Here is a 15588-nt window from a genome sequence, read left to right as displayed (position 1 = left end):
ATCGGTTGGTGGGAATGTAAATTGGTATAGCTGCTGTCAAAAATAGTATGGAGGTTCCTCAAAAAATTACGAATAGAATTAACATATGACCCAGCAATCCTTCTCCTGGGTATCTACTCAAAAAAATCTGAAAACATTTATCTGTATAGATATATGTACCCTTCTGTTCATTGCAGCATTATTCATGGTGGCCATGACATGGAAACTACCAAAGTGTCCTTCGATAGATGATTGGATAAAGATGTGATATATATATATATAAAATGGAATGTTACTCAGCCATAAGAAAAGATAAAATAGTGCCATTTGTGACTACATGAATGGATCTTGAGATTATCATGCTAAGCAAAAATAGGTCAGACAGAAAAAGCTGAGAACCATGTGATTTCACTCACATGTGGGATATAAAACTGAAAGCAACAAATGAACAAGACAAACAAACAAAGAAACAAAAACACATAGACACAGACAACAGTTCAGCAGTTACTAGAGGGCAAGCGGGGAGGAGGATTGGTAGAAAAGGATAAAGAGGGTCAAATATATGGTGATAGAAAGAGAATTGACTTTGGGTGGCGAACACACAATGCAATGTATTATAGATGATGTGTTACAGAAATGTACGCTTGAAACCTATATAATTTTACTAACTGATATGGCCCCAATAAAATTGTTTTAAAAATTTTTAATAAAAATACACATCCAACGGAACTGGCTAGCTGATGGTCTGCAGATTTCAGAAAAGCAGGAAGTAGTGGGTCCTTAAAAATGTATGTTTAGGAAGGCATGAACTTGAGGAACAGAGGCATGACTAGTGCTTCTCAAACTTCAATTTGCTTACAAATCACCTGGAGTTCTTGTTAAAATGCACTCTGGCTCCCTTCCTTTCTTCCTCAGAAAACCAAATATGGCATCTTCCATGAGGAGTTTGTTTTCTGACCACAGCAGATATGAGAAACCGTTCGGAGGTTTCTCAACAATTCCATGGATCACCAGGGCATGCAGGAATTCATGGATGAGAAGCTGCCAGGCATAATAGCAAGGATTGGAGACACAAACACAGAAATTAAGATTTTAAGCATTGGTGGAGGTGCAGGCGAAAGTGATCTTCAAATTCTCTCCAAAGTGCAGGCTCAGTACCCAGGACTTTATATCAGCAATGAAGTTGTTGAACCAAGCGCTGAACAAATCGCCAAGTACAAAACAAAGGGTTTGTAGCCAAGTCATCAAACCTTGAGAACATAAAGTTTGCTTGGCATAAGACGGTATCATCTGAATATCAAAATAGAATGATGGAGAAAAAAGAACTTCAGAAGTAGGACTTTATTCACATGATTCAGATGCTGTATTATGTGAAAGACATCCCAGCTCTGCTGAAATTCTTCCATAGTCACTTAGCTACCAATGCTGAGTCTTGTTATTCTTGTGTCCGGAACCAGTGGCTGGGACAAGCTATGGAAAAAGTACTGATCCCGCTTACTCTGGGATGACTTCTGCCAGTATGTCACATCGACCGATCTCACCCAGCTGCTGGACAATTTGGGGATTAAGTATGAGTGTTATGACCCTCTGTCCACCATGGACATATCTGTTTTACTGATGGCAATGAAAATGGAGACCTGCTTTGGGATTTTTTAACAGAAACCTGCAACTTTAATACAACAGCACCACCTGATCTCAAAGCAGAAATTGTGGAAGATCTGCAAGAGCCTGAATTCAGTGTAAAGAAAGATGGAAAGGTTCTTTTTAATAATAGTTTCATAGTTGTTGAGGCATAACTGTCAATCATGAGAATGTATTTAAAAATCATATTTTGAACAACAATGATCATTATTTCTGCATTAAAATTACAAATACATCTCATAATATAGAGTATTGTCACTTATATGTAAAATTTCAAAAATTCCAAGACATTCTTGGACTTCCATGTAGAATCATATGTGATATTGCTGGTCTTATCCCATCCCTTTTCCAGGTAAAGAGCTCACATGTGGACTAAATGCCACATAAGCTGGAAAAATGACAACTAAGTCTCACTGGCTTATTGACAATAAAATCCTTTCCATTTGTTGATTGTATTGCAATTTCCTAGAATACGAGAAAAGTATCTATGTGTTCTTTAAAAAAAAAATACACTCTGATTTCGTAGGTCTGGTGTTAGCCCTAAGATTCTGCATTTCTAATAAGCTCCCAGGTGATGCCAGTGCTGCTGGTTCTTGCCTCAAACTTTGACTAACAAAATATAGTGGTTCCTGACTTCACAAAGCATCAGGGAACCCAAATAGAAACTCTCCACATGTTCATTCAGTCAAAGAAATGTACAGACCTTGACAAGATTCGGAAATTGGTGGTATGAGGAAACATTTGTTACCTTTATGTATGAGTCACTGAATTAATGCTTGCTTTATGCTAATCAAATTTGTTAACATAATTCTACCATGAGAATACTTGTGCTGAGAATACCTGAGGATAGTCCAGAAAAACTGACAAGGCAGTATATGCTCACCTGGCAACACTGCATGAAAACACACATAAGGATTATTACAAAAGGCAGTGGTACCCATTTTACATTGGCAATGTGTGGAAGTTTTACAGTTGTAAATCTGTAGACTTACATGACCAGAACATCTCACTTAAATCTCACGTAAAGCACATGCCTTGTAAGCTGAAACATGTGCTCAAGCACCAAAAGAGCACTGTTTCTTGCACCTGCCCACTTGTGTTCTGTCCAGCAGAGAAGACTAAAAACAGTTGATCAGCAGATTGAGCCCCACCAATGAGAATCATGCCTGGGATATGTATAAAGAGTCTAGAATTAGCCTGTTTTCCCTATATTTCATTTCTGGGGTGACATTCTTCAGCCCATAAAGTAGCAGCAGTCTCCTCCCCAAACCCCACACCCAATTTCCCCAGTCTTTCAGACTGAGCTGCTACCTCAATCCTGGTTTGTGATCCACTTCAACTAAGACCAGAGCCTGGCAAAGGATCCTAGACAATATGACTTCTGAGGTGCTGATATTTTGCTGTTCCTATAGGCCCTTACCCACCTCTTCTCTGTGGCTGTTGTCTGTACCTACTACCTGTGGTCCCACTCCAACCCCAAGAACAAAGACACTGTCATTTTGCTAAAAAATATTGTAATTAAGGCTACTGTTACTATGTATCACCCAGTCAAATTGAATCCTTACCTATTTATGCCAACCTGGATGGAATCCATGCCATCTCTGAAACTGTGTCGTTTTATTCTACAAAAAAATTTGTCACATGGCCTTATCTGTTCCCTTTGTCTTTGTGTTATTAATTCATAATACCTTGTGGCCACACTTAGAAATCAGAAAAACGTAGACATTAGTTCTTCTCTACTACTGACTAGCCAGACTGTATTCTCAAATCACTTTATATTTCAGGACCTCATTCTTCTTATCTATAACATGGAGTCAGTAACTATATTGCCTTCTTCACAAAATTGTTGTCAAGATTAAATGGAATCAAATATTGCAATACTTTGAAAACATGTAAAGTACTGTATATCAAACATTATCACTGATATTGCAAGCTTAATTTAGCAGATGAATAAACTACTTTTATAAGCAACTTCTCTAAGCCTGGAGTAATGAAGTGACAGTTTACGTCACATTCTGCCTGTTGAACAACAAGGATTAAAGATTCAACTTGATCTGTGCTTATGCTGCCAAATAAAATGCAACTAACCTACATAGGTTTAAGTACTCCTCTAGGTAACGGCTAACAACACATGACTACTGAACTTGTAGATGTCAAAACATTCTGTGGTACACTTATTCTTTGTAGGAAAATTAATCCTGTACTTCGATAATTTTGATTTAAAAAATGTTTGATGTTATAAGCCAATTAAATCATTACAAAGTATTACAAGATATTTTAATGATTAGGTTGTCTTGCACCAAGTAGGTTCCCAACAAATATTATAGTAAGTAATTAAAGTGTCAATGAACTTTGTCAATACAGAGCTGATGTAACTTTTGGTAAATCTAACTATATGAATATTTGACTATATGAATTATTCATATAGTCTATATTCATTTTCCAATATAGACAATTTGGAAAATACATATAAAAAGCATAAATTGGTTCCACAATATTCACATACAAAAACATCATATTATTTCACTAAATATTTCTTAATGTTGCTGAGAAATCCCATTTTGGTCAAGCTCATAGTATCTTGTATCCACTTAGAATAATATGGGATACAAGACACCTGGGAGGCTAGACACTAAGTGTTATAGCTTTGAGAGTGGTGGAGAGAATCCCTGGGGCTGAGACCCCAGTTAGTGGAGAAAATAGCTGTGAAGAGCATTCTACAACTTACCTGGAACACTTCCTGATCCACAGTGGATGACCTGCTCCCAACAGGAGCATTATGTAGCAGAAAGTGCCATGCCAACAACGGAGGAAGGATCAGAGCTCCTGTATTCTTGGGCCCACACAGTAGACTTCCCAGGACTCCTGTGCATTCCGTGGGGTGGAGAGACCCACTGGGAGTCTCAGCATTCCCAGAACCTCTCCTGCCCATCACCATCCCATGCCTCCTTGCCTCACTGAGTGATGGCTTGTCAGTGAAGGCATTCTAGGGCTTCCTTGATTTAGGGTTCCAAAAGAATTATCTCATGAGTTTATCTGCCCAAGAGTTGTACTCCCCCCAAGTCTTCCTGAAATGTAGTATTGTCGCACTCTGTCTAGCACAAATTCCTCTGATTTCTGAAATATAGATAGTACCTTATTATAGATTCTATTCCTAATGCACGTTTTCCCTTATAAAGCATGTCAACTTATCATTACTTTTAAACATTTATTTAAAACTATCAATAAGCAGCCTTTCGTTCCCTCTGCTCCCACCTGCACCCGCGCTTTCTGCTCTGCCATGCCCTGCTCTGAAGAGACCCCTGACCCCTGACCCCTGGCCCCTGACATCTCCCCCAGCAAGTGTGGAGGACGATGGCATCAGCTCCACCCCGCCTAGGTCTTGGAGCATGCCGCCGCCCTGACCAAGGCGGTATATGACCTATAGGGTACCTATGATTACACAGTACCACCTATGGAGAAAATCTGTGTGAAAACCGACATACAGATAGCTCTTCCTTCTGGGTGCTCGGGAACAGTAGCTCCATGTTCTGGCTTGGCTGCAAAATACTTCATCTATGTAGGAGCTGGTGTTACAGATGAAGATTAGGGACAAATATTGGTATTGTACTGTTTAATTTGGGCAAAGAAAAGTTTGAAGTCTAAAAGAGTGACCCAATTGCACAGCTCATTTATGAATGAATTGCACAGCTCATTTTTTTATCCTGAGATAGAGCAAGTTCAAGTTTTAGATAACACTAAAAGGGATTCAGGAGGTTTTGGTTCCACTGGAAAGAATTAAAATTTATGCCAAGAATAGAAAATGAGAAAACATGCTCGTTTTCTAAAAAATAAAGAATTTTTGTTTAGTGTTAAAAAAAGAAAGAAAGAAAGAATGGTGGCGGGGATGGCTCAGTTGGTTAGAGCATGAGCTCTGAACAACAGGGTTGTGGGTTTGATTCACACATGGGCCACTAAGCTGCACTCTACACAACTAGATTGAAGACAACAAGTTACCCCTGAGCTGCTGGAGGGACGGCCGGATGGCTCAGCTGGTTAGAGCGAGAGCTCTCAACAATAAGTTTGCCGGTTCAATTCTCACATGGGACAGTGGGCTGTGCCCTCTGCAAACAAGATTGAAGGACAACAACTTGGAGCTGATGGGCCCTGAGAAGCACACTGTTCCCCAAAAGAAATAAAAAAATAAAAGAATCAATAGGCTTGGGAAGGAGAGAGATATCAAGATGGATCCTAGAGAATACAATATATAGCATGATTTGCAAAGTCACTTCAAAGGCTAAATATATTAAATCTGTTCTGAATTTAGTGTATATTTTTATATATTTTTCTTTCAAAAATACCATTTAAACCTCACATATTTATAAAATGTAACTTTACAATGTTTGGATCTCTACATAAATTCTTTCCAGTAAAACATTAAAAAAAGAAAGAAAATAAAAAAAAAAGCTTATCGGTATTTTTCTATGTGACCAAAGAAGCAATCATTTGCCTTGACAGCACATGTAACCTATGTTCATGGAATAAACTTTCCAAAGGGCTGGTTAATTTAACTTTACGGTTTTGCTGATTACCTACTATGCTGCATTCATAATACACAACCCCTTTATCACTGTGTAAGCAGGAAAATGATTCCCACAGTCACTGTAAATTGAGAAGAGAGCTTTTTTTAAACCCTAGGCAATTAAAATAGATTGGCCTTTGTAGTTACATCCTTGACCTTTCCTCTGAGTTTACTTGATAGGCAGTAAAATACTTCAGTCAAGCGTTCTGGTAAATTAGGTTGTGTCGGTCATCAAAATGAGAATCTATATAGCAGGTATCACTCATAGATCATATTTCATCTAATTTTATTTTCACACAATGCAATATAGGATGCTCTGTATAAAATAAAGACCCACTTTAAAGGATTAATCAAAGTACTTGTATTTTCAATCTGCTTTTTATTACTGTTTGCCCATCTACCTTCAGATAGTCTACCAACTTAACTTTTGAGCATTGAATGATGCATGAGTATACATGACTTTAAAGCAACAAAGCAACCAATAATGACATGGTAATAAAGAATACAATCATCTCTTAATAGTAAAATCTAAATATTTCAATTCAACAATATTGAGTCAAAGGGCACAAATGCTCACTCTGTTACTATTTTCAGAATATAATACTTTCATATTTATACTTCACAGTAAATTAACTGTATGAAAGTCACTGAGTTTCCTTCACCCAAGCCACTTCCACTGGCTTTTTCATACAAACGGCCTGTCTGGGCTCATGCTATGGACTTGCCTAAAACCTGTCAAAGGTTCAGAAACCTCAAACAAGCAGCATCTGGCTTTGGCAGCCCTGTAGCTCTTGTGAAGCAGCCCCAAATCCAGTAGCACTGACAGCCAGCCTCAGTTCTCAGCTTACCATCTTCCAGGCACTTTCAAGTGCAGCACAAGTGGATCACCTTGTAGCTTATGCCAAGTGGCTCCAGGCCAGGAACAGGAAGCAACATTGGCCTGCAACAGAGCCCCTCCCAAGAGGCCCCAGAACCAACACACCAGGTTGCCAGCTTCAGACCATACCAAAGTACCACCCAACTACCTACACAAACAACACACCTAAAGGGCAGACTCAGCAGGCACCAGAGTCTGGCTAAAGCAAATCCTGCTCCATAGGGTCAGTCCCTGCACAACAGCTTCTACAATGTAGTCATAGCCAGTCCTCACAACCAATCAGCCTGAGGGTCAATCCCTCCCATTGACATGCCAACAGTAGCCAAGGCCAACTACAACAGGAGGGAACACACAAGGGACACACCTGCAGCACCTGGTGCAGGTGGCCAGAAAGACTGCACCATAGGACACCTGCTATGTAAGGCCACTCTACTAAAGCCAGGAGATATAGCAGCTCTATTTAATACATAGAAAGAAACACAGGAAGACAGCCAAACCAAGGAGACAAAACATATGTCCTAAATGAAAGAACAGAACAAAGCTCCAGAAAAAGAACTAAACAAAATGGAGACAAGAAATTTACCATATGCAGAGTTCAAAACAATAGTTATAAAGATGCTCAATGATCTCAGTGAAAACGTCAACAAAGAGGTAGCAAACATAAAAGTGGAGATAGAAAACATAAAAAGAACCAGTCAGAAATGAAGAATACAATACCTGAAATAAAGAATATATTAGAGGGAATCAACAGTAGATTAGATGAAACAGAAGATTGAATCAGCAATTTGGAAGATAAGGTAATAGAAAACATCCAATCAGAACAGCAAAAAGAAAAAAAAGAATCCCAAAAAATGAGGAGAGTTTAAGAGACCTCGGGACAACATCAAGCATACCAACATTCGCATCATAGGAGTGCCAGAAGAATAGAGAAAACAAGGAATTGAAAACTATTTGAAGAAATAATGACTGAAGACTTCCCTAACCTGGTGAAAGAAATAGACATACAAGCCCAGGAAGTGCAGAGAGTCCCAAATGGGTAAACCCAAAGAGGTGGACACCAAGACACATCATAATTAAAATGCCAAAGGTTAAAGAAAAAGAGAGAATCTTAAAAGCAGCAAGAAAAAAATCAGTTGATTACCTTAAAGAGAGCTCCCATAAGTCTGTCAGCTGATTTCTCAACAGAACTTTTGCAGGCCGAAAGGGATTAGCATGACATATTCAAAGTGACAAAAAGCACAGAATAGGAGAAAATATTTGCATATTCTTATGTCTGATGAGACATTAATATCTGGAATATATAGAAAAGACAGCAACAAAAAAACAAACAACTCAATAAAAACCTGGCAAGGAACTTAAATAGACAATTCTCTAAAGAAAATATATGAATGGTGAATAAGCACATGAAAAGATATTCATTAACTTTCCCTTAATTTTTAGGGAAATCCAAATTGAAACTGCAATGAGTTAACACCTCACATCCATGTGGATGGCTACTATCAAAAAAGCAAGGAAGCAAGAAAACAATAAAAGAAAAAAGAAAGAAAGAAAGAAAGAAAGAAAGAAAGAAAGAAAGAAAGAAAGAAAGAAAGAAAGAAAGAAAGAAAGAAAGAAAGAAGCAGGAAAGAAAGAAAGAAAGAAAGAAAGAAAGAAAGAAAGAAAGAAAGAAAGAAAGAAAGAAAGAAAGAAAGAAAGAAAGAAAGAAAGAAAGAAAGAAAGAAAGAAAACAACAAGTGTTGTCAAGAATGTGGAGAAATTAAAACCCTTGTGCACTGTTGTGGGAATGTAAAATGGTACAGCTGCTTTGGAAAACAGCATGGAAGTTCCTCAGAAAATTAAAAATAGAACTGCCTTATGACCCAGCAATTCCATTCTTAGTATATATCCAAAACAATTGAAAGCAGAGTCTCAAAGAGATATTTGTACAACCACAGTCACAGAAGTATTAGTCACAGTAACTAAAACACTGAAGCCAGCCAAGTGTCCATTGACAGATGAATGGATAAGCAAAATGTAGTATATACATACAATGGAATATTATTCAGCCTTAAAAATGAAGGAAATTTTGACATATGCTAAAACATAGATTAACCTTGAGGACATTATGCTAAGTGAAATAAGCCAGTCACAAAAAGACAAATACTATATGATTCCACTTATATGAGATATTTAGAGTAGTCAAAATCATAAAAACAGAAAGTGGAATGGTGTTCTCAAGGGGTTAGAAGGAGGAGGTGGTGGGGCGAGGGGTGAGGGGTTACTCTTTAATAAGCACAGAGTTTCAGATTTGCAAGATGAAAAGAGTTCTGAAAATATGGTGGTGACAGTATTAATGTACTTAATACCACTGAACTGTACACCTAAAAATGGTTAGATGGTAAAGTTTTGGTTATGTATTTTTTACAATAAAAAGGGGAGAGGATAAAGAAATGCAGCTCATTTTGTTAATTCTGGAATCTTAACTAATGAGATAGTCAACACCTTACACATAAGCAAAAAAACAAGGAAGAAAGATTTAAGAGATCTAAAAAGTTAGCCTAACTAAATTATTCATTAAATCAGAAACAAAATATAGATACAATAATAGAATTCATTTATATATTCATTCCTTCCATCCTTCACTCATTCTTTCAATGCCAGACACTATACCAGAGAAAGAGGATCCCATTGTAATAGTGATATATTTTTAAAGATATGCATGTACCTTTCTCATTTGCCTTTGTAGCACACAGGGCTTTCCCAATTTGGTCTGAGATACTGATCTACCTCAGTAGGGGTTATAGATTGTTATAGAAGTAATACGAAAAGAAAGAAGAGTTAATATTTAACATCTGACATATAAAATAGAATTTTGCAGCACAACTATAGACATTTTTGAAAGAGAAAAATTTTCTAAATTCTTCTGTGTTTCATTTAACATATTAGGGGCTGGGCATAATGAACTAGTTCCTGATACAAAGGAAGGGAAACCCACTTCTTCTGGACTTAAGTGATAAGAAAACCTAAAGAAGAGAGAGGCAAGTGAAAGAAATAGTCTGATGTGTCCTGATGGAAGCAAGTCAGATAGGTTGAGGAGATTATTAGAGTGTAAACTCCATATGGGCAAGGATTTTTTTCTGTCTTATTCATTACTGTATCCTCATGCCCAGAACAGTGCTTAGCACACAGTAGATAGAGTAGTTGTTGAATCCTTAGATGGCTTTTTGTTTTGCTCCCTGTTCTGAACTCTGCGTGTAGAGTGTTATGTTAGGCAAAAGAAAAGGGGGCTAAAATAGGGGGTCCAGCAAGATTAGGAGAGTAAAACAAGATCAGTTACACAGACCCCAGTTTTCATTTTGGGCACACATTTTATAGATCCACTATGGAAGAGATGAGATGACTCCAGCAAAGGCATATGAAATGGATGCCTTGGGCTTTGGACCAGACTGAGAATATTTCAGATACTCAGAGGGATCTGCAGTGAAAGTAAGACCTGAAGGAAAACCAAGACAGCAGTGGGGGTCTGTAGACTCTGACAGAGCCAAGGAAGAATGACCAGGAAGTTATCAGCTACAGATATCAGTAGCTTATGCCAACAGGGTAGCCAGGAACAGGACTAGACAGATATCTTTCAGGTGATGCCAGTCCCCACATAATGACCACTTCAAGGTCACAGAGTTCATGTCCTGCAATGCAACAAGTTCACATGAGACTATGTTCTGTGTGCAATAAACCATCTTAGAGAGAAATAGGGAGAGGAGGGGTGATCAAAACAATAAAACAATTGAGAGAATCCAAGATGGTGGAGTAGATAAACACTGTGCTTACCTTCTTCCATTACCACATTAAAATTAGAACTAAATTATAGAACAATCAATCTGGAGAACCATCTGAAGTCTAACTGACAGAAGTTTTACAACTAAGGATATAAAGAAGGAGCCATGTTGAGACTGGTAGGAGAGGTGGAGATGCGGAATGAGCATGCCTCATACCTCTATGTGGTGGTTGAGAATTGAGAGGGATATTCTGGCCATGGAGGTTTCCCCCAGAGGAGCGAGGGACCCCAGCCCCACACCAACTTCCCAGCCCAGAATACTGGTTTCAGGAAGAGGAGGCCCTCACAACATCACCGTAGAAAACAGTGGGGATTCCAACCACATGGGTGGGACAGAAGGCTGTGGGAAACCCAGGCATCCTCACAAACGGCCCACATACAGACTCACTCTTTCCCAGACACATCCTGGGCTCTGGTAGTGGGAAAGTGACTCAGGGGGCACTGGAGACATATGGGGAGAAAGTGAGTTGTGTGGCTTTGGGGCAAGGACTGGAGGGACAGTTGCTATTTTAAATGTGTGGGGTCCTCCTCTGTTGCAGCTGGTGGATGGGCACCATTCCTGCGTTGAGCCCTCCCTGACACGGCCAAATCTGAATATGCATTGGCCTTATGAGTTCCTGTCACTCCACTCTGGTGACTTCCCAGGAGCCCATATCACCCAAGTTGCCCAACACTGGAGGCACTTTCTCAGTGAGTAGCCAGCCCTACCCACATTGCACTCTTTCTTGGACAAATCTTGGGGGTCCGCAAGCCCCGAAGTGCTCTGAGAATTTTGCCAAGTAGCTCTCCAGCTCTCCAGACTCAGCACTGATACCGAACTAGAATCTACATCATCCCACTCTGGTGACTCTCTGAGACTCCACCTCACCCAACTCGCATATTGCACAAGGCTTTATCAGAGGCTGAGCATACAGGAGGTGGCAGGTAGAAGCAGCCCTCAGTTTGTCCTAGATTTTTGTAAAGCTACCCCAGGCCTGGTACTGGTGGCAGCCATAATCGGTTCACAGCATGACCTTAGAAATTGGAGTAAATTTTGCCTCCAGGTTTAGCACAGGCAACAACCAACCACTGATCACTTTGTAGCCCTCACCAGGTATTCTGTGGCCAATCACAGGCAGTGGCTGATCTGGGTCTGCACTGGACCCCATCTAACAGGTCTCAGAACAAACATACCATGTTTCCCCGAAAATAAAATCTAGCCGGACAATCAGCTCTAATGAGTCTTCTGGAGCAAGAATTAATATAAGACCTAGTCTTAATTTACTATAATATAAGACCCGGTATAATATAATATAATGTAATATAATATAATATAATATAATATAATAAACACAACACAACACAACACAATACAATATAATACTGGGTTTTATATAACTTTTGTTCCAAAAGACTCATTAGAGCTGATTGTCCAGCTAGGTCTTATTTTGGGGGAAACATGGTACTTGGAGGTTGGCTTCAGACTGCAGCGGAGTAGCACCCAATTAGCCCCATAAGCAGCACACACAAAGGGCAGTATCAACAGGCACCAGAGCCTGCTGTGGCAAATCCCACTCTGTAGGGTAAGCCCTATGCAGAGCAGCCTATAAGCTGTGCATGTGGCCAAACCCAACAGCCAGTCAAGCTGAGGGTCAGTCCCACCCACTAACATGCCAACAGCAATCAACGTTCAACTATAACAGGAGGGCACACAGAACCCACACAAGGGAGTCTCCCAGAGCACCTGGCACTGGTGACCAGAAAGACTTTGCCACTGGGCCCCACAGGGCACCTACTACATAAGGTCACTCAACCAAGACTGTGTCTTACAGCACATCCGCCTAATACATAGAAACAAAAACAGAGGCAGCCAAAATGACAAAACTAGGAAATACATCCCAAATGAAAGTACAGGAGAAAACTCCAGAAAAAGAGCGAAACGAAATGGAAGAAAGCAACCCACCAGAGATCGAGATCAAAACAGTGGTTATAAGGATGATCAAGGAACTTAGTGAGAACTTCAACAAACAGATAGGAAGCATAAAAAAGGACATCGAAATCATAAAAAAGAACCAGTCAGAAGTGAAAAATACAATAACTGAAATGAAGAATGCACTATAAGTTATCATCAGCAGACTAGATTTAACAAAGGACTGAATCAGCAGTTTGGAAGACAGGTAGCAGAAAATATCCACTCAGAAAAAAAAAAAAAATCCAAAAAAATGAGGATAGTTTAATGGGCCCCTGGAACATCATTGGGCGTACCAACATTCACATCATAGGGGTACCAAAAGGAGAATAGAGAAAACAAGGAACTGAAAACCTATTTGAAGAAATAATGATGGAAAACTTCCCTAACCTGGCAAAGAAACTAGACATTCAAGGCCAGGAAGCACAGAGTCCCAAACAAGATGAACCCAAAGAGGCCCAGACCAAGACATATTATAATTAAAATGGCAAAAGTTAATGACAAAGAGAGAATCCTAAAGGCAGCAAGAGAAAGGCAATTAGTTATTAATACTTACACAGGAGCTGCCATAAGACTGTCAGCTTGATTTCTCAACTTTACAGGCCGAAAAAATTGGCATGAAATACTGAAAGTGATGAAAAGCATGGACCTACAACCAAGTGTATTCTATCCAGTAAGGTTATCATTTAAAAGGACAGATAAAGAGCTTCCCAGACAAGAAAAAGCTAAAGGAGTTCATAATTACCAAATCAGTATTACAAGGACTATTAGAGGGACTTCTTTGAGATGAAAAAAAACCCCACAAAAATATGAATAATGAAAAGGCAATAACTACATATCTATCAACAATTAAATTCAATGTAAATGGATTAAATGCTTCAAACAAAAGACATAGGTGGCTGAATGGATAAGAAAACAAAACCTTTACATAGGCTGCCTATAAGAGAGTCACTTAAGATTGAAAGACATACACAAACTGAAGATAAAGGAATGGAAAAAGTATTTGATGAAAATGGAAATGAAAAAAGAGGAAAACTGGAATAGCAATACTTATACCAGACAAAATAGACTTTAAAACAAACAAAGACTATAACAAAAGACAAAGAAGAACCCAGTAATCCCACTTTGGGGTATTTATCTGAAGAAACCCAAAACGCTACTTTGAGGAGATGTGTGCATCCATATGTTCATAGCAGCATTGTCTACAATGGCCAAGATGTGGAGGCAGCCTGGGTTTCCATCGATGGATGAGTGGGTAAAGAGGAGGTGATACATATATATACGCACAAACATTGGAATATTGCTCAGCCATGGAAGGGAATGGGTTCTTGCTATCTGCAGCGGCATGGATGGACCTGGAGAGTATTATGCTAAGTGAAGTGAAATAAGTCAGACAGAGAAAGACAAATACCATATGATCTCACTTATATATGGAATCTTTAAAAAGTCAAATTAATAAAAACAGAGAGTAGAATGGTTGTTGCCAGGGGCTGGGGGGCTGGGGAATTGGGGAGATGATGTTTAAGGGCACAAACTTGCAACTGGTGGATAAATAAGTCCTGGAGATCTAATGTGCTACATAGTGATTATAGACAGCAATGCTGTATTATGAACTTCAGTAGATGCTAAGAAATTAGTTCTTAATTGTTCCCACTACAAAAAAGAACTTATAATTATGTTACATGATAGAGATGTTAGCTAAATCTACACTGGTAATCATATTGCAGCATATAAATATATTAAATTTACACATTATATACCTTAAACTTACACCGTGTCAATTATATCTCTATAAAATAAATTAAAAACAACAACAACAAAGAAAGTCTGAGACACTGCAACAGCCAAGAGGAGACTAAGGAGACATGACGACTCCATGTAATGTAGTATCCTAACAGGATCCTAGAACAGAAAAAGGACATTAAAAACTAAGGAAATCGGAAAAACTATGGACTATATAGTTAATAATAATGTGTCGATATTGGTTCACTAATTGTAACAAATGCATCATACTATTTTAAGATGTTGACAATTGGGGAAACTGGGTGCAAGTAAATGGAAATTCACTGTTTTCTCTCTGCAACTATTTTCTTAACTCTAAAACTATTCTAAAATTAAAAGCTTATTTAAATTTTTAAAAATGAATACATACAGTTTTCTTGTATATCTAAAAAGCGTAAATAATTTTACAACTCTGCCATCCAGAGACAGAAAACAGTCCCTGCCTCAAGGACTCTAATGGATGAAGAAGAAAAGCAAAAAGGCAGTCATTAAACATGATATCACGTATCATACACCAAAGGAGCATGAAGGAGGAGCATGTAACCCAGACCTATGGGAGGAGGACAAGTCAGGGAAAGATTTCCTGAAGGAGCTGTGCTGAAATGACTGAGTTTTAGATTGGCCAGGATGTTCCTAGAAAAAAGAAAGCAAACTCACTCTTGACACAGCCATATATAACGTCTGCAACATCTAACTTCCATTTATATACCTTTATTGAATGGTAAAGGTAAGGCCATGGGGATAACATCAGTGCCTTCAGATTTAGTTTATTGAAAAAAATCACTGAGAATGGAATTGAAATCACATTCTTCCACTTGCTTGCTATGTGACCTTAAACAAGTTGCTTAACCTTGAGGACTTGGCTTCCTTATCTTTAAATTGGGAATAATAATAGTGTTGTTTTGGGAATTGAGTTAGTATATGTAATGGGCTTAGAACAGAGTTAAGAGACCTTCTGATTATGTCTTTTGTCTCTGCCATGTCCT

General features: G+C 38.7%; 1 pseudogene across 1 annotated transcript; it reads left to right on the top strand.

The window, feature by feature from the left end:
• The first annotated feature begins 904 nt into the window (after positions 1-904).
• Positions 905-1775, top strand: LOC308487348 (histamine N-methyltransferase-like; annotated as a pseudogene). Its single transcript has one exon. The product of its transcript is annotated as a histamine N-methyltransferase-like (transcript).
• The last annotated feature ends 13813 nt before the right edge of the window (positions 1776-15588 follow it).

This window comes from Rhinolophus hipposideros (genome assembly GCF_964194185.1).
Source record: "Rhinolophus hipposideros genome assembly, chromosome: 19".
Lineage (NCBI taxonomy): Eukaryota > Metazoa > Chordata > Mammalia > Chiroptera > Rhinolophidae > Rhinolophus > Rhinolophus hipposideros.
The sequence above is the reverse complement of the archived record's forward strand: the minus strand, read 5'-3'. Positions and strand labels throughout refer to the sequence as shown.